Raw genomic sequence first — 23,674 nt, forward strand, 5'->3', positions numbered from 1 at the left:
TGTGCATTGCTGGCTTTTATTTAGCACAAATGCAATGTTATTGAATGTAATGAATGCTATTTAGTAGCTGTTATGGTTATGTTGCTTGTATTTATTAAAATATTTATATTGTTATTCATTATATTGATATTTATTTAAAATAATATATTATATATAAACAAATTAATATAAAAAGCTTAAATCAATTGATACAATTAAATAAAATCTAATTTTAAGAATAATGCTAATACTGAACTTATCTCTTGTCTCTCACAGAGCAAAGATACATGTTTTTGACATCATGTGGCTATTTCTCTATATTCCATATATACCCTTTATACACATTTGAGCATCTAATGGTGATGGAAGGAAACGGTGTGACTATACTGCATTACAAATGTCAAACATAGTAACTATGCCAACACAGAAACAAAAACGGCTCAAACTTTTTTTTAAATTGTCCAGCCAATTGTCATACTCTGTTGGAATATGAGCATAGTTGAGCCAAACCCATCTGACACAAGACAGATCATAATCCAAGACACCCGATTTCAGTCATAACTCAATTTAGTAAAATGTGTATTTAGAGCATTTTGCCTATGCATTAGAGTATATTGCTGATGAATTGCATATCATTCTACTTTCAACTGCAACCCATTCCCAATAATGACATTAGAATATTGACTATACCTCACACAATAGCATTTGATCAAAGTGAACATGATAAAACATTAGATATGTGCAATATGCCCACAACATTACACAAGCAGTGAACAGCACGAGCCATTATATAAACTACAACAAACTACGATAAATACAGATCATAAACATATTATTCATGCGTGTATCATGGTCTGAGCGTGTTTGCAAACAAATTTTGGAGCTTCTCAGTCGAAAAAGACTTCAAATGTACTCACCAGTAGCATTCCTGTAACGCGTTGACGGAAAAGTTGCAAGTGGGAGCGAAATTCAAAGCCACAGAAAATGAAAGAAATAAATGTCAATATAATCCATTAGTTAAAACATTTATTATAGTTTATACATGTTTTGAACCAATAAGGAAGGTTTTAAAGTGAAGAAAAAAAGGGAAATGTGACTTGCATCGCTTACCTACACTCTGTCCTCCAGCTTCAAGCAAGACGAGTCAGCTGTGAACCATCATGTGGCTGCCCAGGGTCACGTGACAAGCTTGATGCGTCACACTGGAGTTAAAAATTTGATACATTGTATAATAACCGGCGAAAAATAATTCACGCTCGGGGGATCAGTTAAATCATTTAGAATTTACGTGCGAAAGGGTTAACAGTCACCGCACTCCTTGACTCCGGGGCCACGGGGAACTTCATCACAGACGACCTCTGCCGCAAGCTCCGACTCTCAAAGGTCCCCTTTGACACCGACCTCCCCATACACTCCATGACTGGTCATCCGCTGGGCAAGGGGTACATCCGTTACCATACCACCCCGGTAATGTTACAGGTGGGTTTTATGCATATGGAGGACATTGGGTTTATGGTTCTGGAGGGCTCAACCGTGGATATCATTCTGGGCCGTCCTTGGTTGTGTGATCATTACCTGGTCCTGTCCTGGAGGTCCGGTGAAATCCTACAATGGGGACAGAAATGTTTTAAAACCTGTATACGCCCAGTACTCCGTCCTCACAGGAGAGGGGAGGAAATCTCTTCCATTGTCAAGCCCAAGAATGTCTTCTCAACGACCATCGAGAGCCCCGCCAATGATGGTCCCCTGGATATTCCTGTTTGTTATTAGCCATTTCTTGACATGTTCTGCCCCAAGAAAGCTTCCCAGCTTCCTCTTGACCATAGGACTGTGCCATCGAACTCCTACCGGGTGCACTACTGCCCAGAGGAAGAATATACACCTTGTCACTCCCAGAGCAGAAGGCAATGGAAGGCTACACTGAGGAAGCTTTAGCCCAAGGTTACATTTGCCCCTCCACTTCCCCTGCTGCCTCGAGCTTCTTCTTCATTCAAAATAAGGATGGAGGTCTGAGACCGTGCATTGACTACCAGGGCTTAAACAACATCACAGTCAAATACTGTCCCTGCTGCCCTGGAATTGCTGAGAGGAGCAACTGTGTTCACTAAGCTTGACCTCTGCAGCGCTTACAACCTCGCTCGTATACGGGAGGGGGATGAGTGGAAGATGGCCTTTGTGACACCAACGGGACACTATGAGTACCGAGTTATGCTCTATGGCCTGGTCAACGCCCCCTCTGTATTCCAGGGCTTTATGAACAAGGTGTTCCGGGAGTACCTCCACCATTTTGTCCTTGTCTATTTAGATGACATCTTGATTTACTCCCGGAACCTGACCGACCATCGTCAGCATGTGGCCCTGGTGCTAGAGCATCTGCTCAAGTTCCAGTTGTTCCTCAAGGCCGAAAAGTGCTCTTTCCATCTGAGCCATGTCCAATTCCTGGGTTACATCAGCCTGCAAGGAATCCAGATGGATCAGGGAAAGGTGGAGGCTGTAAAATCATGGCCAACTCCTAAAACTGTCAAGGATCTTCAACGCTTCCTGGGATTCGCAAACTTCTATCTAAGATTCATCCGTGATTACAGCTCCCTTGCCGCTCCTCTGACCTCCCTATTCAAAAAGGGACCCAAGAACCTATCCTGGACCCCAGAAGCCTCTCACACCTTCCTCAAATTGAAGAAAAAGTTCACCACTGCCCCTGTACTAGTCCACCCAGATCCTGAACTCCCCTTTGTGGTTGAGGTCGACACTTCCTCCACGGGAGTGGGCACGGTACTATCTCAGTGGCAAGGGAACCCAGCAAAATTGCACCCATGTGCTTTCTATTCCCGGAAGTTATCTCAAGCAGAGCAGAACTACGATATTGGGAATAAAGAACTACTCGCCATAAAGTTGGCCTTGGACGAGTGGTGCCATTGGCTTGAGGGTTCCCGTCACCCCTTCTTAGTAATCACCTACCACAGGAACCTGGAATACATCCAGAAGACACACAGGCTGAACCCACGTCAGGCCCGATGGGCCTTGTTCTTCACCCGCTTCCAGTTCACGATCTCCTACTGCCCCAGATCCAAGAACACCAAGGCAGATGCATTGTCTCGCAGACATTCTCCCAACACCAACCCCATGGAAACGGAGACTATCCTGCCATCAGACATTTTCATGTGCCCTATACAATGGGCTTTGGATGACCAGATCACCCAAGCCTCTGCCACGGATCCTGCTCCACCTGAGTGTCCCGAGGGTAAACTCTACATTCCTGTCACACTTCGACCACCCTTCTTGAATCAGTTCACTCCTCTCTGGGCACTGGTCACCCTGGTATCCAACAAACCCTCTCGCTCCTCCGGTCCAGATATTGGTGGCCACGCATGTCTCAGGATGTATGCCGGTTCGTCCAAGGATGTCCTGAGTGTGTTATCGCCAAATCTCCTCATCACTTACTAGCTGGCAAACTCCTCCCGCTGCCCGTACCACAACGTCCATGGTCACACTTGGGAGTTGACTTCATCACCGATCTACCTGAGTCCAAAGGTAACACTTGTGTTTTAGTTGCGGTGGATAGATTCTCCAAGGCCTGCTGTTTGATCCCCCATAAACAACTACCCACTTCCATGGAAACAGCCGAATTGCTGTTCCACCATGTATTCAGAAACTTTGGAATACCCGAGGATATAGTGTCGGACAGGGGTCCGCAATTCATCTCACAGGTATGGCGCAGTTTCTTCAATCTCCTAAGTGTGACTGTGAGTCTGTCTTCTGGTTACCATCCACAGACTAATGGGCAGGTAGAGAGGAAGATCCAGGAAATTGGTCACTTCCTGAGAACATTCTGTCACGCCAATCAACACAGCTGGAGCCTGTTTCTACCCTGAGCCGAGTACACACAGAACTCCCTGCGGCAGGCAGCTACTGGTCTTTCACCCTTTCAGTGCGTGCTCGGCTTTCAGCCACTCCTGTTTCCCTGGATAGGAGATCCATCGGAGGTTCCAGCTGTGAACCAGTGGTTCAAGGAGAGCGAGAGGGTATGGAATGCAGCTAACGTCCACCTGAGCAGGGCAGTATGGCAGTATCAGAGGAGATCAACACCACCTCAGTACCAACCTGGGCAGAAGGTCTGGCTCTCAACCAGGGATATCTGGCTACATCTACCCTGCAAGAAGTTAAGTCCCCGGTTTATTGGCCCATTCCTTATAGTCAAACAAATCAATCCTGTCACCTACCTGCTCAAACTCTCCAACACTTATCATATTCACCCCAGTTTCCATGTTTCACTCTTAAAGCCTCACCGACCTTCTTTGTCTGATTCCCCCACAGAGTCCAGTGCTGCTGATGGTCCTCCACTGCCGCTTCTCCTGGATGTTGGTCCGGCCTATTTGGTCAATGACATCCTTGACTCCTGATGTCGTGATAGGCGCCTCGAATACCTGGTCGACTGGGAAGGTTGCGGACCCGAGGATAGGTCGTGGGTTGCTAGAGATGATATCCTTGATCCCGCTCTACTCACCAGATTCCACGGCCTACACCCTAACCGCCCAGTGCCTCGGGGAAGAGGTCGACCCCGACGTCTGGATCGTCGGTCCGCAGGAGCGGCCCGTGGAGAAGGGAGTAGTGTCATGACGGCACTGGGCTCTCCGTCACCATCAGTCACTCACTCTCACTCGCCTGCGTTTTAATCACTCACATCTGCAGCTCATCTTCACCTCATTTGGACATGCACTTAAGCCGCACTCTCATCCTCAGTCAGCATTTAGCCTTATTGTAGGCATCATGGGCTCTCCCTCGGCTCTGACAATGTGATTTTCAACATCTCTGCAATTAGCCTACCTGTGCTTCGATGCCCTGTTCATTTTCTCAAGATAAGTGACTTTGTATATACCGAGTGTATGACATGCCAGCTTTACTAGTATTTGCTCCATTCGTGTGTTGATGAACTACTTGCTCTTACAAGATTAACGACTAACATGAAGCCTGAGTGATTCCTACATATTGACATTTATGAATGACTCCTTGCCGAGTGTTACTTCCTGGTTACTCTTCACCCCACTGCGTCTATGCTGGATATATCACTTTGTTTACATTGTGTGAACCTCAAGCCTTGTAATTTATACCAACCTCCCTGTTGAAAGAAGTAACTCACCTTTATGCCAGCTTGAAGCTTAAGTTCTCTGTTTTCGGCAAGTGCCGTGTTTTGGTGTTTCCTGTTATGGATCCGTGCCTACTACCATTGCCCTGTGTTTGACCTAAGTCTGTTGTCAAAGACTTTATTCCTATCCAGTGATTCCCTGTATACACAACTTACCTGTTTCTCCTGAGTTTCCTTTAAATAAACTCCCGCATTTGGGTTCATTACAACTCCCGCATTGGTGTCGTTACAGCTAAACAGAGCATCATCACAATGATATAACAGATGCTGAGCCAACAGCTTCGTTAATGCAAGAGACGGATGTGGTTAAATATAGTTAAATCATACTTTAGTATAGGATTTTGCAATAAAGAAATCCTTAGTCTTTTGGTGCACCAGCACAGGGTTATTAGTATCTGGACACTGCAGCAGTTATGTAGGAAATTTAATTTATTCAGAGGAAAGAACCAGACAGATTCAAACAGTCCCGCTCGGCAATGTTATTGAGTTTTCCTCTCTAAACAATACCGTAACTGAGGGGATGTTACCACATACAATATCTTGATATGGACTTATTTAATTCACAGAAGTTCCAATTATTTTTCACTTCACTTGAGTGTGAGCCTATATCTCGTGCCTCCCTTGACAGGCACCCACATGTTGAAAACTCCTGTAATAATGCACATCTCATTCATGAACAGAGAGCTTGCAAAAACTTCTCACAAATTCAGCTCGGTTATATAGCCAAGTTATCTCCCTCATTAGTGATGTTGTATGTAAAGATCCAGACTCTCCACTTTGCTGTTGTCCACCACACATCACTTTGATGTCACTTTCCTTTTGATTAATTCTCAAAATATTACAACATTAATCTCATAATGCTTTGACTTTCTTCACATTTTTTTTACTTTATTCTCAAAATATTATGATAATTGACAACTGCAAATTGAAATTTTTTATTGTTAGCTTTAATTTCTGCACAATGAACAATGAGCCGACAAGTTGTAATTCTCATTTTGATCCTCCACAATTTAAATGAAAACATGTTTGATCCGTTTATTATTTGACAGGTAGGGTGGTCATTTTTTAAATCATGGAATGAAGGATTATTCTTATTTTTATATTATAATATGGCATGAGGGCTAAGCCCCGGATGACACTGAAGTCTAGCGACGCCCCTGTAACAGATTTACACATTGCACTGATCAGATATTTTGAGGTATAAGATTATTGTCCTGTCTGCTTACACTCATGTAATACAGTACATTAACGGCTGTGTTTACATTAATATCACTTTGACGGCAGATTTGATCTCTTCAAGAGGGACATTTTGACCAAGAGGTGTGTTTTGACTGTTCACGCATGCAGCTGCATTCATTTACATTTACATTTACATTTATGCATTTGGCAGACGCTTTTATCCAAAGCGACTTACAGTGCCCTTATTACAGGGACAGTCCCCCTGGAGCAACCTGGAGTTAAGTGCCTTGCTCAAGGACACAATGGTGATGGCTGTGGGGATTGAACCAACAGGATCGCATTCACAGCGAGACATCATTTGCAAGCAGCCGGCTGTACTCAAACAGTTTGTGTGAACAGAATTTAGTCAGTACTCGGTACCTCCGGTACTTTTAACATTGGCTGAAATTAAAATATTGAACTGAGAAGAGATTCTGCAGCACCCATAGCCAGTCGTGGTGGCACCACAGGGTGTGTTCCCACTCTGTTGCTAATGCTAATGAGTTCAATAGGCTGACTATTCTCGCTGTCTAGTGTCATCTGTATGTTACGGTAATGTCGGGTTTAAATGTTTAAAAATATATTGCAAAAAAAATGTAAACTAAATATTGCATATTTTTAAGATAATTTTGTAATTTAGTTAGTTTCAGAGCCATGAAAATTTATTTTAGATTAGTTTCAGATTTTCCAATTAGCCTATGCTATTTTTTATTTTCATTTCAGTTTACAAAAATGTTTACATTTAGTTTTCATCTCCGTTTTCATTTTAGTTTACGATAACAACCTTGGTTCAGATTAGTTCATTGATTCATTCATTGTCCATTTTTGCAAATTAAGCTTTTGGGCCAGTAGATGGCGCCAAATTACTGTCTTTTATGCTTTGAACGAGGAAAAAGCAGAGTTATTCACGAATGGAAAAAGTAGAATGATCACTTATTAAAATTTGCATCTCAACAATTCTACTAAGAGACTTCAGCACTGCAGAGTGTTTAGGCATTATAAGCATAAGGGAAAAATCCCGGTTCTCCCAATGGCCAGTCCGCCCCTGTTCAACAGATCCTCGTTAATGATGACTGATTCATGCATTTCGTTCTCGAACAAGTATATCAGTAAATTCAGTTCCTTCATGAATGAGACGTCTTATCTCGTTCACAATCAAACGACCAACTCGTACTTCGGTGAAGGGGCGTATTTGTTTTGCGGGTGAAACCAATGACAGGCTCCTTAACAGCCTGCACTCGAATGCTGTTGGCTCATGCTATAGTCAGTCTTACCGGCATGAAAAGCCATCAAAGCAGTCTTGCGCTTTCAGTGTGGGTTGGTCAAAACTTGTGACAGGCATGATTCCACTGTAGGGCCTTGGCCTACTCAAAATGGCAGCAGAGACCGCATGGCCCTTTGTTATATAATCAAAGGAGAGACACTGAACTCAGTTTCCCAGGATCCTTCACAATTTCACAAATGGATGTGAAGTCCCACCCATGAACCCAGAGAACCGAACTAACAAAACATGTCTGAAGAGTTTGTATTCCAAGAATAGATGCATTTCTATGCCTAGCCTTTTTTTTTTTTAACATAATATTCAATCAAACTGAGATAGAGTAGGTGGGAATGTCTGTCACCTGTTCTTCATTCTGAACCTCTGTCTGAAGAGAGCGATACCTCAGTGAAACATTCGGTAGGTGTGACATTCTCCGCCAAAATCAAGTAGTTTTTAACTGGCAATATACTGTAATGAGAACGTTTTTGGACCAGTGCCAGTTCACAGTGGTCGGAGCTACCCAGTGCAATGATGCCAAAAATAGAAACCAATTGTATGACAGAATGTACCGTCGCTTGTCACGGCTAGTTAGGACGAAAAACTCTGATGATTAACATAGAAAAGATACCTTTTATCACATGTCGTTTGCCGTCAGGTTAGGAAATGCTGTGACTGTGGCTGCCTTCAGCCTCCTCTGTCAATGGCTGCATCCGAAAACTGGAAAATGCTGCCATTTGGAGGCTATGTACAGAGGTAGGATGGAAATAAGGTGCTTTTCAAACTGTCTTGAGACAAGTTCCCTAAAGAGATTCATTCATAAACGCTGTCAGTTAAGCCGTTAACTGATTACGTTTTCGGATGCAGCCTATCCCTCTCAGTTTGACTGGGGCATAGAAATGCATCTATTCTTGGAGTACAAACTCATCAGTCATGTTTTGTAAGTTCGGTTCTCTGGCTTGTGTGCAGCTGTGCTGTGTTCTGTTCTGTAGTATCACTGTGGAGAACCTCTTTTTAGATAAACAAAATGTTTTTTCACCTGAATGCTCCTTTTCACCAGTGGGCTGCATGAATTACTGGTCTCGTGCAGTCTCATGAACGCACAGAGGAGAGCAACAGTTCGTTAACAGTTTCTCTAAATAATACATTAGATTTCGGTTTGTTTCTCACCAAACCTTATCGTATGCTTTCATTACAATCATGGGACTCATGGAATAATTTACCAGGCTTCTGAATTATACTTCTGTGACCTTTTGAAGTTTGAAGAAGTGGTCACCATAAACTGCCATTGTATGACATCACTGAGCAAAGCATTTTTTCACAATTTCTCCCTTTGTGTTAAGAAAAAGAAAGAAAGTCAAATGGGGTTATAACAACACAGGGGTGAATAAACAATGACTGAATTTTAATTTGTGGGAGAACTAACCCTTTAATGTTTGTTGTAATGTATCATGTACCATAATTTAATTGTGATTAATCATGATTAATAACTGAAAATTGCACAATTTATTAGTTTAACATTTTTTATCAATTCCCAGCCCTAAACATATATATATATAAAACAGCCTGCAATATATATACAGTTGTGCTCAAAAGTTTGCATACCCTTGGAGAATTGGTAATATATGTACCATTTTTAAAGAAAACATGAGTGAGCAGGCAAAACACATTTATTTCTTATGGGATTCATATTCAACTGTAGGTTATAACAGAATGGCACAATCATAAAACAAAACATGGCAACAATGAAAAAAAATTATATGACCCCTGTTCAAAAGTCTGCATACCCTTAGTTCTTAATACTGTGTATTGCCCCCTTTAGCATCAATGACAGCGTGCAGTCTTTTGTAATAGTTGTCTATGAGACCCCAAATTCTTGCAGGTGGTATAGCTGCCCATTCGTCTTGCCAAAATGCCTCCAGGTCATGCAAAGTCTTTGGTCGTCTTGCATGAACCGCACGTTTGAGATCTCCCCAGAGTGGCTCGATGATATTAAGGTCAGGAGACTGTGATGGCCACTCCAGAACCTTCACCTTTTTCTGCTGTAACCACTGGAGGGTCAGCTTTGCCTTGTGCTTAGGGTCATTGTCGTGCTGGAAAGTCCAATAGCATCCCATGCGCAGCTTTCGTGCAGAAGAATGCAAATTGTCTGCCAGTATTTTCTGATAACATGCTGCATTCATCTTGCCATCAATTTTCACAAGATTCCCCGTGCCTTTAGAGCTCACACACCCCCAAAACATCAGTGAACCACCACCGTGCTTCACAGTGGGGATGGTATTCTTTTCACTATAGGCCTTGTTGACCCCTCTCCAAACATAGCGCTTATGGTTGTGACCATAAAGATCTATTTTGGTCTCATCACTCCAAATTACAGTGTGCCAGAATCTGTGAGGCATGTCAAGGTGTTGTCGGGCATATTGTAACCGGGCTTTTTTGTGGCATTGGCGCAGTAAAGGCTTCTTTCTGGCAATTCAACCATGCAGCTCATTTTTGTTCAAGTATCGTCATATTGTGCTCCTTGAAACAACCACACCATCTTTTTCCAGAGCAGCCTGTATTTCTCCTGAGGTTACCTGTGGGTTTTCTTTTTATCCCGAACAATTCTTCTGGCAGTTGTGGCTGAAATCTTTCTTGGTCTACCTGACCTTGGCTTGGTATCAAGAGATCCCTGCATTTTCCACTTCTTAATAAGTGATTGAACAGTACTGACTGGCATTTTCAAGGCTTTGGATATCTTTTTATATCCTTTTCCATCTTTATATAGTTCCATTACCTTGTTACACAGGTCTTTTGACAGTTCTTTTCTGCTCCCCATGGCTCAGTATCTAGCCTGCTCAGTGCATCCACGTGAGAGCTAACAAACTCATTGACTATTTATACACAGACACTAATTGCAATTTAAAAAGCCACAGGTATGGGAAATGAACCTTTAATTGCCATTTAAACCTGTGTGTGTCACCTTGTGTGTCTGTAACAAGGCCAAACATTCAAGGGTATGTAAACTTTTGATCAGGGCCATTTGGGTGATTTTTGTTATCATTATGATTTAAAAAGGAGCCAGACAACTATGTGATAATAAATGGCTTCATATGATCACTATCCTTAAATAAAAGACAGTTTTTTTTTTCTTTTTTTATTTATTTTTTTTTTTTGCATGATCAGTCATATTTTAAAAATCAATGCCAGAATTTCACAGTTTCTGCCAGGGTATGCAAACTTTTGAGCACAATATATATATATATATTATTATTATTATTATTATTATTATTCCAAATTAGAATAAATTAGGCAGCACAACAAATACAATCATGGTATATTAATATGCTACAATTTAAATAATATCAAATCAAATAGTCATCATTAAATAAATATAATAAAATAAAAATGTAATAAAATTATTTAATAAATGTTTCATTTTTATTTTCACATATACATTATGCTGTAATGAAAATTTGTTATGAATATAACATTTGTTATGAATATCTTCTTTTTCTTTAGATTTATGGGGTGAAATATGACCTGTATATATTCTTAACAGATTTTGTGAGATTAACCATATATATATATATATATATATATATATATATATATATATATATGTATATACAGTGTGTGTATATATATGTATATATGTATATACAGTATATATATATATATATATATATATATATATATATATATATATATATATATATATATATTGAAAATTTAAATGATTCATCTATCCTGCCTATTGTTGCTTGTGTCCCAATACTTAAAATAAATAAATAAAGAAATAAATAAATATGACTGAAATCAACTGACAAAACAGCTTGTAAAGCATGTTGTTTGGCTCAGACAATGCACTGCAAGTAAATCAGCCGGTGAATATCTTGTCTTTATGACTGTGGCACCTGTTCAGCTGTAAAGTCCCAAATCTGTATTTATTCCCTACCAGCTGGATGGCTCGTTTACTATAAACATTCCCAAGAATAATTTTATTGACTTGCTTTCAATTCAGAGGAGTCTGAATAATCATGCCAGTATGGTGATTATGCTGCATATTTTCACTTGACATTCATTTTCAGAGAGTGTCCAGGTTAATTATCTGAGATAATTAAGGTAATAGCATCTACAACTGGTTGTAGAGACATGGCAGATTTTATTATTATTATTATTAGGTTTGTAAAATCTACTTAATAATGTACATAATTAAGCAATAACTTTAAAAGCGAAGAGTTCAATTTCCGCTCTACTAGTTGCATCAAATGTAACCGAATGGGCGGGGCTTAACAACATTGGCTACACCAAGTGCATGAAGTCTGAGCAGGGCTAACTGTTTGAGAAATAGAAGACAAGGGGACTGGTTGAAACTTGTTTATAGCCACGATTTTTGCAAACTGAATGTCGATATTACATAATTCACCTTTAACATCAGCATAAATTTTTAATGTACATTCTCATGTGAGCGGAACTGGCAAGGCACAAACAAACCCTGCCATGTGACAGCTCCATTTAGTCTTTCTATAAATAAAAATGGTATGTTGTAGCTGTTTTGATGTGGCTGTTTCAACCCATTCAATATAATGCGATTTGGCTACTTTCCTAAGTCAAAGTAACAATATTCAGCAGCAACAAGAGCTGAATGGAGGAAAGCATGATGCTTGTCGAGGTCAAAGGGAGTTGTTTTTAATATTTGCATTATTTAGACGTAATGTGCATTGATGTGATTGTAACCTCTCTGTATAGGTCATGTATATTATTAATGATATTACACTGCGTAAGATATTTAGGTTTATCAAAGAATTTATTTTTAACATGTGTATTTTGTCTTACTGTACTAGCAGAGTTTTTATAGTCAAAACAAGTGAAAAAATCTACCAGTGCTGAAAAAGTAATCCAAAGTATTTAGAATATGTTACTGACCTTGAGTAATCTAATGGAATACATTACAAATTACATTTTACAGCATGTATTCTGTAATCTGTAGTGGAATACATTTCAAAAGTAACCCTCCCAACCCTAACTATGTTTGGCTAGCATCTACCAAAATACACAAATTTGACCAAACTGATTTTTTTAATTTCACGCATAATTTTTTCACCTACAAAAGATATGCATTACATTTTCATATCCCCTTTAAAAGTTGACAAGCCTTTTTAATTTTGTTATCCTAACTATGGATGGTCACATGGTTAGTTGCAATGTTTTATTTCCTTTTTCTCATTTTTATTTTTTTTTAATTTATTTATTTTTTTTACATTGAATCCATGCTTTCTATGACCCTTTCAGAACAGATCTAAAATACATTTTCTATATTGTGTACTTCAAAGGTGATAATGTGCCTGCTGAGCAACTGCCATAGAGAGGAATGGAAATGCTAATGCTAACAGATAGCTTCTATCCAGTTATTATAGACAACCTTTGTAGAGAACAACTGATTTAGAGTGTCTCTGATGGATTCTAGAAGCATTCTGCATTTTGTACTGAAGAACACTGTGATCATTATGCCACAATACAGGCTATGGTATCACTGTTTGAAGGAGGAGTCTGAGGGAGAGAAACAAGCTGCGGCTAAATTTAAAACTAAAAACATGACCTGATAGAATCCACTTTGGAGGGAAAACATCTCATCAAAGATACACAAAATAATGTTTTGATGTAATCATGAAGCAGACTAAATTTGTACAGGTTTGCCTGCGGATGTGAAGATACATTTACATTTGTGCTGGAAGCTCAACTTGACCTGGGTAAAACGCCCCTAGGCACTTCAACCATACAACTAATTGCATGTAATAGGAATACTGAGTGCCTCTGACCACCCACACCCTACAAACTACAGCTAAGAACTGGCTTCCTCCACATATACATATGTTGAAAAGCAGGATTCAGGTTATATTTGTGCTTCATTTCACAAAAGACATCTCCTGTGATAAGTACTACCATGTTTTATTAAAGCCCCACTATGAAAGTGTCCCCTTGCAGGATACAGACTTTGGCTGTACACGGGTTAAATGTTAGACCACAAAGAAAGATGGTTAGCTTGAACTTTTTGCAATTGCATAGCCAATTCTGGAGGATGCCATCGCTTTAGACGTTTACAACCACATTAGAGTCAGTTTTTCTGTATATGCCATGCTCTCAATTATTTATCTGTTGTTGAATACATTTTCTTTTTGTATATATAAACTTAATTCCTTTCTTTTTTCACTACATTATCAGCTGCAAATAGCCTATCCTTGTAAAAACCCTGGTCTAGCAAGTGCTACACTTCCATTGAACCTGAAACTCAAATTCTGACCCTCATTACAAAATAAATGTACCATGATATTACCATGTTTTTTGGACACAACTAAGCAATACCATAATGTTCTTTGGAGTATTACCAAGCTAGGTTGCTAGGTTAACATATAGCATGAGTATATGATAAGATGATGCCATATGCTAAATCTCAACTGTTTTTTTTTAATGAAATTTTAAAATGCCAAGTATATAAATCTAGAAATTAGGGATGGGCGGTATGGCGGATACTCTGTGACCGTAGAAATGCTTTTGCGAAACCATATATTCTGAGGCTGTCAATATGCGGTGCTATCAGTGGGCAGAACAGCTTTATATGATTAACACGTGAAAGCGACAAAAAGTGAGATGTGTCCCAAACAAGTCATGATGAGGAAAAACCTGTTATGAATGAATGTAATTAAGCACATATGGAATTGTCCCATTCATATAGAACAATAACATAAAACAATTTCTGCACTGATATGACACTTTTCAGACATGTGTTATAAACAATCATATCCTTTAGCCATTCATCAAGTTCAAAATAAAAAGAGAAATGGAAGAAGAAGAAAAAAATTGGGGGTTTGAATAAGACGGGGGAAGCATATTACAGGTTATTGACATACATCAGTCATTTGTATTGTATAAATACAGTTAATATGGAATGAGTAACCAAATGTGTTAATGTACATTTACTTCCTTAAAATAAAGCATTGGATAGAAGGCTAGCTAAAAGTTAATGTCTGTGTTGTATCAATTTAAAATTTTGTTTATTTATTTTTTGGTCTCAATAGCAATAAATGTTGTTCTTTTCCATATGAGCATATTTCAAGTCGAATGGCATTTGACGATTTCACCATCCCAAGTTGTCATGAGACTGATGTTGGATATGTATCAGAGTACCACGGTATTGTCAGCTGGTATCCTCACTGAACAATTTTCACAGTAATTTCTTGTAAAGGTTTTTTTTTTTTATGTTTATGTTTATATAGTGTAGAATAAATTTGGAGAAACAGAAAGGCATTACACAGTTAATGAATTTAAATTATGCCATCGGGAAAGTCCTTGGTAAATGTAATTCTGTGTCTTGCGAGCATGCATTGGAAATCTTTCTGATCTCAAAACAATGCATCATCATTGTCCACTCTATACAAATCAATGAATGACTCTCATAAAATCTATCAGTTTGCCAGTTGCTAATCAGAGGTCTAGTCAGGGGGCAAGACAAAGATGAATAACGAAGCGTGCCAATAGAACTTGCAAATGATAAATGGAGCACCTATTGGCATCAGACAGATTCTGGGCCTTAGCCCTGACACAACGATAACCATCTAAAACCTGACTGAGAGAAAAAAAAACAAAAAAAAAAAAAACAGCTTCTATAGAGCGGTGAAACTTCTTTACCATTGGCAAATACTTGACCTTGCCAGTTTGTAGGACAATTGCCATCAATAAGAATACGTTGAAGGAAGTTATTTTCACAGAGGCTCTCTGAGACAATAATTAATCATTTTTCATTAAGACCAGCTCTCGCCCACAGCTGCAACAAAGAGAGAATTTGCAATGTGATACTCCTCTACAAAATCTTATAGCTAATCTTAAAAAATAACAAGACGAGAGGCTAGGCAACCACACAAAACCTTGAAGCATACAATAGTATGAAACTCAATTTGTGTGGAAATCAGTTGGGCAAAGCTGTAGCAGGAATAGTCAGTTGTGATAGATGTTAAAGCACCTACCGTTGACTACATGTAATTCAAACGGATAGTACCGGACACCCTGCTAGACTGAAAACATACGCCAGAGTCAACAGACCAGAGCAGCTTTATCCAGGGGTGCGAATTTTCATTGCAGCCTCTGACTTAATAAAATAGCATGAGTGATGCACCAGGCCAGCAGCAACAGAGGACAACTGATTGTGTGCCTGGGGAGGGATGGAGAGAGCGGGATAATTAAAAAACGTTCATATGCGAACGACATCAAGGTGACACACCACAATGGGAAAACAAAAACTGCCATGGTGGGGCACATGAGGTGATAGAAAAGTTTGTTTTCTTTTAATGATATGCAATTTTAAATGGATTCAACAAATTTGCCTAAATGGCATGAGAGAAAAGGACACTGCATATCGCATTTACATTGTCTATTTTTCACTGATAACTGGTACATATTGGATCTTGTTGCATACACTACAAGTCAAAAGTTTGAACACAACTACCCATTCTTTATTATTACTATTTTTTTAAATGGTTAAATAATGTAATGTAAACCCTTACAAAAAATCGAAACAAGCTGCAAACTTACCGCAAATTTACCGCTCATTATTTTCACATGCAAATGAGCTTGTGATTCGCTGCAAATGTTTGGCAGAAGTTTGCAGCTCTTCACCGGTAGTGTGTGAACTTCCGGCAAACCTTTGGCAACAATGGACAATTTGCCGCAAATTTGTTGCAAAGCTCATTTGCATGTGAAAATTATCTGTGGCGAATTTGCAGCAAGTTTGCGGAAAATGTGCAGTGAACTCTCAATTTTTGTAAGGGAAGTCATTCATCAAAACTACAAAATATCACAAAAGAAAGTATTGGAACTCGCAACTCCAGGGGTGGTAGTCAGCGTCTTTACTCGCTGAGCTACCCAGTCCCCCAACATGAAAACAATTGTTCCCTATCTGTCACTCACTCGACGTTGTGTCGATGTAGTGACACTAGGGGTCACCCTTGGGAGCCCCAAACACATCTGATCTTTGAGAAAAGGCCAGCAGGAATTGGCGAGTGGAATTTGCATGCCACTCCCCCAGACATATGGGTATAAAAGGAGCTGGCTCGCAACCACTCATTCAGATTTTTTCTTCGGAGCCGAGCGGTTGTGTTCAGCGAGCTGAATCCCTCTGCCGTTCCATTCATCTCTTATAGAAAGCTGTTGGATTTACGGTGCATTACAGCAGTTTCTTCCCCTCATGCACCGGTTGAGTGCAGAGAACGCCCCTGGGTGCTTCAACAGTCTAAGAGAGTATATTCTTCCAATAAAAGAGTATATTTTCCTACTAAAAGAGTGGCACTGACGGAGAGCGTCTTTTTAAAGATGCCTTTCCATCTGTGTTTAATTCCTGGTTGCGGTCGTTACCTCTCCACTTTTGATGGCCACGATCGCTGTCTCACGTGCTTGGCAGTGCCCATGCGGAGGCAGTGTTCATGGATGGGTCATGTTCTCACTGCGAGAACATGACCATGGCAACATTGCGGTCGCAGCTTTCCTTCTTCAGAGGGAAAGCCACCCCAGCAGCTCCCCGCCTCGGTCCTTCTACCTATGGGTATGAGGCTGCGACGGTTAGCACTGGGGGCGATATGGGGACCCCAATGGGAGCTGCACCGCCAGGTAACCCCCCCATGGACCTCCCATTCCCCAGCATGCTTGTTCGCCCAGGTCGAGTTCAGGGCTCGCGAAGAGGATGAGCTATCAATCACAGCATCGGAGAGCGGGCTGGTCCAGTTTGATGCCGAGGACTCAATTGGGCTCCTACCTTTGGGTGCGGTCGTCCAGTCGCAGGCCGACGCGGAGTTGGTGGCCATGCTTGCCCGGGCTGCTGCGAGCGTCGGGCTGGAGTGGAACCCTCCGCCCCGCCCTGAACCCTCGCAGCTTGACGATTGGTTCTTGGGTTCGGAGCGCCGCTCACGGCCGCACCCCGCTCTGGTCTCTTTCTTCCTGGATGTGCATGAGGAGCTCACGAGGTCATGGCGGGCACCTTTCACTGCCCGGACCAGATCTCTGAGCTCCTTCGCTCTCACTACCCTCAATGGTGGGGCTGCCAGGGGGTACTCGGCGATTCCCCAGGTGGATAAGGCGGTTGTGGTGCACCTGTGCCCACAAAACACCGGCACCTGGCGGAACCGTCCGAGACTCCCATCCAGGGCCTGTAGGTTTACATCGTCACTGGCGACTAAGGCTTACAGTGCTGCTGGACAGGCTGCCTCAGGTCAAGCCCAGGGTGTGCTGCCCCCCTTGGGGCTACGAGCACACTCTACCAGGAGTGTGGCAGCCCCCTGGGCCCTGACCAATGGCGCCTCTTTAGCAGACATCTGTAGAGCAGTGGGCTGGGCAACACCTAATACCTTTATGAGGTTCTACAATCTCCAGGTTGAGCCGGTTTCGTCCCGTGTGTTGTCAGATACAAACAGGTAAGTTTGCGGGACAACTGGCCGGGTGTACCGCTTGCGTACAGCTCCTTTCCCTTCCTGGAGGGGGAGACATGCACTTTTTACCCCCCAGCCATGTTCACGAGGTCATGGACCTTGGATGTCCTTCCTCCTTAGCCCTATGGCAGGCGAGTTCACTGAGAAATTCGATGCCGGACCAGTACGTGTGCTAATAGGCCCTGTACTGGGGTTGGTGCTCCACATGCACTGGTTGCCTGTATGTAACCCTGTGTGATGTATCTTCTGCAAGACAGTTTCCCTGTTGGTAAACCTGCATCTTCCTTGGGCAGAGTCCCCCTCTGCCACCGGTCGCTGTGTTTGTAGAGCTCCATCCCCTCTGGGTAGGACCTACCATGGGGACTTCTCCACTTGCGACACTGCTGACAAGACCATGTGATGTATTTCCACACAATTGCCTCCCCTTCGGCCAGGGTGTGATCTCGACGGTGTCTTCCCCTTGGGAAAGGACACCCCCCGGCAGTGGCGAGGTTACGTGACGGCTGGCTGTGAGGCACGCAATGGTTTGCCCGTCTCGCACTGCCAGTCCTCGTAACACTAGTTGTGTCAGATAAAGTTAAACGGTGGAAACTATTAAAACTTAACAGCATAAAGGTATTTTTTTTTTCAATTGTTCTTTCTTCCTCTAAAATGAAATTGAAAGCACTGCAGTACCACAATCCATAATAAAATGCCCCATTAGCATGGGTAATACTATCTAACGAAGCTATAAACTATTAAGATAGCTACCTGGCTAACTATCGGTCCAATAAACTATCTTACCTGTCGAGCAAGAAAAACTCCATCTCTGGGTCAGTTTTAAATCCTTTAAGATCTCGGAGTTGTCGCAACCTCTGAAAAGCCAATCCGATGCTGTTTCGTGTTTTTATATGGGCTCTGTCACTTTCCATTTTAGCTTGCAGACTCTTCTCAGTTTGAGGTTTCTTTATTTTGAAAACGGGTGATTCCCCAGAGGGTTGCCTTTTGAAATGATCCATGGTCAGTGTCGCTCATTTGTTGTGGCTACAAACTTTCAGCTTCAAACTACTCCCACACCTTTCACCACACATACTGTATACACACACTGTAGTAGCTCCGTACCTTCTTTTCTTTATTTATGTACATGACGTAAACACGCACAGAGAAATGAAGGAAGTATGCAAATTCCTGCCAAATCCGTCCCGACAGGTTTAAAATATAAATCATTCATATAGGCTTACCAAAGTGAATCAGGGTGTAATGATAGCATAAGAATATGTTTAGGTTATATTTGGTAATATAGAGAGTGACATATATCTGTTTGTGATATGCCCAGCTAATACGGTGAATACGGAAATGAGAGTCAGCAAATGTAGAGATGAGGCTGTGAGGGCATTCATGTTGTTTAAAGCTGTTGCACAGTTCTTAATAAAGGAACAGAAATGGAGCTACACTTGTATCGCCTCATCTATATATGCCATCCAAACATTACATGGTGTCAGAAGTCAACGTGACGACAAATTTTTACTTCAGTCATCCTGAGTTCTGGTTTGAATGGAAGCAGCATTTCCACAGCTTTTGCATAGCCACGAAGCTAGACAAAGAGTCGGGTGAAGTTCAAGTTTGTACCCTTTTATATTCTCTCGGGAAGGAGGCGAAACGCATCGTTAGTACATTTCGTGTACGCGGTGGATGGTGACGAGAACAGGTACGACAAAGTTTTGGAAAAATTGGATAATTACTTCGTGCCTAAGTCAGTGTGATACATGAACGGGCAAGATTTCATCAGCATGTTCAAAAGCAAGGAGAAAGCGTGGAAGAATTCATTCGCAACTTCCATGAACTGGCTGAAACATGCATTTGGAGAAGCTAAGAGTGAAAATATAAGAGACAGACTAGTGATTGGAGTTCTTGATAAAGACTTGTCCCAGAGATTACAAATGATGTCTGACTTATCATTGGAGAGAGCATGTAGACATGCGTGGCAATTGTAACAGATAAAAGGTCGTGTTTCTGAACAGAGTGGTGCTTCAGCATTGAATGAAGTAGTACAAAGGAAGTACAGCTCGCCATTTCGACCAAAAGGTGCATTCAAGCCAGAGAGGATGGAGAGAAAAGGGACGCAGAGACCAAATAGCCAGAAGTGCTCGCTCAAACAAATCAATCAACGAGAAATGCATGCGATGTGGTAAACAACATTCAAAGATTGTTAACTGCCCATCAAGAAGAGCAGAGCGTCGAAAGTGTGGTAAGAGAGGCCATTATGTAATTGTGTGTCGTACTTTACATGTAAACGTAGTGCATGAAGAGCATGAAGAGCATGAAGATACGTTTTTCCATGGAGCAATCACAGTAAAAGACTCGAATGATCCTTGGCCTGTAACCTTGAGGATTCAAGATACTGATGTGGAGTTTAAGATAGACACTTGAGCAGATGTTAGTGTCATACTGGAACAAACTTTTAAAGCTCTCAAAACAAAGCCTGATTTGATGTTCATGAACACAGCACTGGATTGTCCATGAGGGAAACTGAAAAGCACAGGGAAATTTGAAACAAGCACACATCATAAATGAAACAAGTACTGCTTTACTGTGTTCGTCATAGCAGGTCAGTCTGTTAATAACTTGCTGAGTCGTGAAGTTTCCGGAGCCCTAGGTGTAGTTCAGTGGATTGAAAATGTTGCAAGTTCACCCAGTGAGTCGGTAGGACTTTTGAAAACCACTCCTGTGAAAATCAAGCTGAAAGCAGACATGGTCCCGTATGCAGTTACAACAGCCAGAAGAGTGTCAGTTCCCTTACCTCCCTTACCAAAGTGAAAGCCGAACTAGACGAATTTACGGAGAAATTATGGAGCCGATGGAATTGTGTACGCCAATGGTGTCTGTGCCCAGGAAGAATGGACAGGTGAGAATATGTGTAAGCCTAAATCGTCGAAATCAAGCTGTTGAACGTGAACGGTACATTCTGCCAACTCTTGATGATATACTACCTCAGCTGTCAGGTGCAACAATGATCTCACTTCTAGATGCCGCGAGCGGATTTTAGCAAGAGAGAGTGCTCGACTCACCACTTTTATCACACCGTTTGGGAGGTATTTCTTTCATAGGCTTCCCATCGGCATTTCCAGTGTGCCTGGAATATTTCAGAGACAGATGAACAACCTCTTAAGAGATCACGAAGGCACAGCAGCATACATGGATGACTGTAAGGGGGTTCAGTGGAAAGGAGGAGGCGAGAACCGGCATGACAACTTAAATAATAATTTAATAAATAACTTAAACAAAACACACAACTATAAACACACAGTACAGCTGTCTGTCATTCTCTCTCTCTCGAACTGTCGTCCCTGGCCACCTTTATCCCTCGCGCGCCCCATCAGGCTGATTGGGGACCGGGTGTGTCTCATTCCAGCCCGGCCCTGCCCTCCTCAGCTCTACACTCCTCCCGGTGTTGCCTCAGGCCGGGGAGCCCCTGGCATGACGTACATCCCCCACCCTTCCTCTCCGGGGGGGCGTGCCTTATGCCCCGACTGCCGGCGGGTCATCCCCGCCTTCCTCGACCTGGGAGGAGACAGGAGGGGAAAAACAACAAAACAAAATGGCGAGGGAAAGGCCAACACGGAACAACAGAGAGAGAGAGAGGAGAGAGAGAAAAAAGAAACTCACCGGTTCTCTGATGCGCCGTCGCGTGGTCCTCGATCACTACTCCACCCTCTCAGGCGGACTGCAGCTGCTCCTCCCCGGACGGACCGGAGTCAGACTTCCGACCCCCAGTGGACAGAATGCCCCTCCGCATTCCCGGCGTCCCGTGGGGACACTTCTCCGCCCCTGGCAGCGGCCCTACCACTCCAGGCGGTCGGGGAGTCGCTTCCCTCCTCCCCCCCGCGGACGGCGGTCTTCTCTCGACCCCTCCGCGTTCCCGGGGGACGGCAGGGCACTCCTCCGCCCCCGGCAGAAGCTCCCTCGCTCCAGGCGGTCGGGGAGTCCCGTCCCCACTTGCCTCGCGGACGGCGGCCGTTCCCTGCGTCCGGGTGGTCGGGCTACTCCGTCCCCCGTCAGACGGCAGTGGCGCTCCCCTGGGTGGACGGCAGTGTCAAGGACTCTGCGACGGGAATCCTTCCTCCTCCCGGGTTTCGGCACCAGTGTAAGGGGGTTCAGTGGAAAGGAGGAGGCGAGAACCAGCTTGACAACTTAAATAATAATTTAATAAATTACTTAAACAAAACACACAACTATAAACACACAGTACAGCTGTCTGTCATTCTCTCTCTCTCGAACTGTCGTCCCCGGCCTCCTTTATCCCTCGCGCGCCCCATCAGGCTGATTGGGGACCGGGTGTGTCTCATTCCAGCCCGGCCCCGCCCACCTCGGCTCTACAATGACATAATCATCTATGGAGAAATGCAAGAGATTCATGATCGCCACTTACAGAGAGTCCTACAAACACTTTCTGATGCTGGACTGAAGCTCAATGATGACAAATGTCTGTTGAGACAATCACAGATACAGTTTCTGGGTCACGTCATTGATGCTTATGGTGTAAGGCCAGATGTGTGAAAAGTCGAGGCTATAATGAATATCCAACCTCCACAGAATGTGATGGAAGTGAAAAGGATATTAGGAATGGTCTATTATCTAGGACGATATTTACCTGGATTGGCAGAGATAGCCCGCCCACTCAATGATCTTCTGAAAGCTGATACAGTTTGGACGTGGAGTCATGCACAGGAACAAGCGCTAGTGAGAGTTAAGCAACCCATGTCTGAAGCACCAGTTCTTTCCTTCTTCGATGTGAATATACCAACCATCATAAGTGCAGATGCTAGCAGTTATGGACTAGGAGGTGTTCTCTTTCAGCAGCAGGATGGATGTTTGAGACCTATAGCTTACTGTTTGCGTACCTTAACCGAGACTGAAACAAGATACGCACAGATCAAAAAGGAATGTCTCAATGTGGTTTGGGCATGTGAAAGGTTTTCCAAATACCTATACGGTCTGGACAGTTTTGTAATTCACACGGATCACAAGCCATTGATTCCACTCATCAATAGCAAGGAGACTGACATGGCTCCTCTGAGATGCCAGCGGCTCTTGATCCAACTGATGAGATTCAATGCTAAAGCTAAGTATGTACCAGGAAAACTGCTGGTTGTCACTGATACTCTTTCTAGACACCTATTTTCAACACCGCAACTGGATTCCGTGGAATTTATTGGTGACATCACAGCTCTGGAGGAGTCCACAAGAGCGGCTTGGCCAATGTCAGGCTCACGGCTGAACGAGGTCATAGAAAGCACAAAGACTGACCCTGAGTTGAAGGTGGTAATGAAGTATGTTACACAGGATGGCTAAAGTATTCTTCACAAGTACCAGAGCACATTACGCCTTACTTTGCTGTGAAGGATATGTTATCTGTGTGTCATAATCTTCTGATTTACAGTGACAGGTTCGTTATTCCAAGCGTCATAAGAGCCAAGGTCAAGAAAAAACTTGTGATGACTAGTATTTAAAAGCTAATTAATGATGTAAGCAAACAAAGTTGGTTATGAACATAAACAGGTGGGACAAGAAATCGGATACCTGTCAAAAACTGGATGTGTGCAATAGGCCTTGCAATATACAGTAAAGTCAAATTCTAGAATT

Source organism: Myxocyprinus asiaticus, chromosome 8 (genome assembly GCF_019703515.2).
Source record: "Myxocyprinus asiaticus isolate MX2 ecotype Aquarium Trade chromosome 8, UBuf_Myxa_2, whole genome shotgun sequence".
Classification (NCBI taxonomy): domain Eukaryota; kingdom Metazoa; phylum Chordata; class Actinopteri; order Cypriniformes; family Catostomidae; genus Myxocyprinus; species Myxocyprinus asiaticus.